The 2942-nt window shown below is 45.0% G+C and overlaps 1 protein-coding gene across 6 annotated transcripts in view; it reads left to right on the top strand.

Annotated features, from left to right (window-relative positions):
* Positions 1 to 2942, top strand: part of Tmem219 (transmembrane protein 219) — a 33687-nt gene that overhangs the window by 14198 nt on the left and 16547 nt on the right. Inside the window, exon 1 of one of the 6 annotated variants that reach the window (XM_031388346.1) lies at positions 2723 to 2918. The exons of the other annotated variants lie outside the window; for them this stretch is intronic. The gene's annotated coding sequence lies outside the window, so the exon portion shown is untranslated. Of the gene's footprint in view, positions 1 to 2722; positions 2919 to 2942 lie in introns of those variants that run through there. 6 annotated transcript variants of the gene reach the window in all.

Here is a 2942-nt window from a genome sequence, read left to right as displayed (position 1 = left end):
TGTGTGTGTGTGTGTGTGTGTGTGTGTGTGTGTGTGTGTGTGTGTGTTTTATTTGTCTCAGCTATGATCTTTTCCTCCAAGTGGCCATGGCTTGTTCTCTTAGCTTACAATGTTTTCTAGGAACACCACATGTCTAACTGTTCTCCTTCTCTGGAAAGACTGAGTCAGGTGAGACAAAGGCAATCAGCCATGTAAAGTGGCCGCTGTACACAACCTTTCTCTGGGAGGTGGAGGCAGGAGGGTTAGGAGTTTAAGGTCATCTTCAGCGACATAGTGAGTTAAAGGCAGGCTTAGACTACATGAGGTCCTATCTGAACAGAACAAACCATAACAATGCACTCTGGAGGCAGAGGCAGGCAGATCTCTGTGAGTTAGAGACCAGCCTGGTCTGTAGAGGGAGTCCCAAGCCAACCAGAGCTACACAGTGAGACACTGCCTCAAAAAGCAATCGAGCCAACACGATGAGGGACTGTGAGATGGCTCAGTGTGTAAAGGCGCACTGCTAAGATGTGACTAGAAGCAGATCCCAATGGCCAACACAGAAGAAAGAGAGATCAACTTCTGACTTTCATATGCATGCCCAACTCACAAAATAAATAATGCAAGGGAGGGGGGACTGGGAAGATGACTCAGCAGTTAAGAGCAAGTACTGCAGTTGAAGAGGAACCAAGTTCAGTTCCCAGCGCTGGCACTGGGTGGCTCACAACTGCCTGTAACTCCATCTGGACAACCTTATGCTCCATGGGCACCAGCACGCATGTATACATGCACACATATACATAAGTAGATAAACAAATTAACCAAAACAAAGCCGGGCGTGGTGGTACACGCCTTTAATCCCAGCACTTGGGAGGCAGAGGCAGGTGGATTTCTGAGTTTGAGGCCAGCCTGGTCTACAGAGTGAGTTCCAGGACAGCCAGGGCTACACAGAGAAACCCTGTCTCAAAAAAAAAAAAAAAAAAAAAAAAAAAAAAAAAAAAAAAAAAAAAAGAAAGAAAGAAACCGAAACAAAAAGTCAAAAAGTAAAGAATAAAGTGGCAGCACCTTGTTGGGGTGGGGGTGGGGTACTTCATAGATTTGCAGCTCTTTGCTCTACTGTGTTTGTCCTTAGGCTTTGCCATGTTCTCTTGGTAGAGCTATGGAAGGCCAAGCTGTGGATGGTTCCCACTCTGCTGGGTGCACTGTCAGATCATCAGCTCTGATCTGAGCACTAAGCATTGACAAGAGGAGGGACACTGAAGTCAGGCATCCAGCTACCCCATGCCCAGCCTTGGGACACCCCCTACCCTCCCACCCCCCATGCAGGGCAATGCGTGCCACACAGCACAAATTCCCAACTGTCTGTTAAGTGAACACAGATTTTGAATAGCTACTTAAAATACTTTTTTCAGATGTTTTTATTTTTATTTTTATCTTAAATCTATGAACGTTTTGCCTGCATGCATATATGTGCACCATGTGCATGCCTGGTACCCATGGAGGCCAGAAAAGGGCTTCAAATTCCCTGAAACTTGAGTTAGAATGGGTTTTGAGCCACCATACGGGTGCTGGGAACCAAATCCAAGTTCTTTGCAAGAGCAGCAAATGTTCTTAACCATTGAACCATCTCTTTAGCAACTTCCCTTTTGAGAACAGGGTTTCACTATGTAGCCTTGGCTGGCCTGGAACTGCAGGTGAGTACAAGCTGTCTCTTGTGAGCCCTTGGAACTGAATCAGGGCCCTCTGCAAGAACAGTCCCTCTTGATGGTGGAGCCATCTTTCGGACCTTTTTTTTTTTTTTTTAAAGATTTATTTATTTATTATATGTGAGTACACTGTAGCTGTCTTCAGACACTTCAGAAGAGGATGTCAGATCTTATTACGGATTGTTGTGAGCCACCATGTGGTTGCTGGGATTTGAACTCAGGACCTTTGGAAGAGCAGTCAGTGCTCTTAACCGCTGAGCCATCTCTCCAGCCCCCTGGACCTATTATTTTTAATTGTAGTAAAATATACATAAGTTATTATTACCACATTTTAAAAAAGATTTTAAAATTTTTTAATTTTTAATTTTTTTTGGTTTTTCGAGACAGGGTTTCTCTATGTAGCCCTGTCTGTCCTGGAACTCACTCTGTAGACCAGGCTGGCCTCGAACTCAGAGATCCACCTGCCTCTGCCTCCGCCTCCCAAGTGCTGGGATTAAAGGCGTGCACCACCACCACCCGGCCCACATGTTTTTTAAAGTTATTTTTAATTATGTGTATGTGTGCGCCTCTGTGAGTGGATTTTTGTGAAAGGACCACAGAAGGCAAAGGTGTCAAATCCCTAAAACTGAAGTTACAAGTGGCTGTGAGGTGCCTGATGTGGGTGGGTGCTGGGAATCAAACTCAGGTCCTTGGGAGGAGCAGTATGTGCCCTTAACCACTGAGCCATTTCTCTAGTCACACACCCCCCACCCCGCCATTTTTTGTTTGTTTGTTTGTTTGTTTTGTTTTTGAGACAGGATGTTGCTATGTAGCTTAGACTTGGCACTGAACTTGTGCAACCCTCCTGCCTCAACCTCCAGAGTACTGAATCTAAGGGCTCAAAACAACTTACCTAATGTGGTCTTCACTATTTTAAATCTGCCATCCAGTAATAGGTACTCAGTTGCTAGTGATTACAGACAGCTATGTCCACCACCTATGCCCAGGATGTTTCACTGTGAGAAATTAAAATCTCTGCCTTTCTTCTTTATTCTCAGACAGGGCTTTGGTATGTTGCCTTGGCTGGCTTGGAACTTGCTATATAGACCAGCTTGGCCTGAAAAACACAGAAATTCACTTGCCTCTGCCTAGCAAGCATATAAGTTTGAATCCATTAAATAATAACGTGCAATCACCTGCCCTCTCCTGGCCTTAGCAGCCACCACTTTGGGACTGTCACCTTACAACAGTGAGGTACTAAGCTACTGTGCTTAACTG

The sequence above is a fragment of the Mastomys coucha genome, unplaced genomic scaffold (assembly GCF_008632895.1).
Source record: "Mastomys coucha isolate ucsf_1 unplaced genomic scaffold, UCSF_Mcou_1 pScaffold21, whole genome shotgun sequence".
Lineage (NCBI taxonomy): Eukaryota > Metazoa > Chordata > Mammalia > Rodentia > Muridae > Mastomys > Mastomys coucha.
Note: the sequence above shows the minus strand (reverse complement) of the source record. Positions and strands in the feature narration are given on the sequence as shown.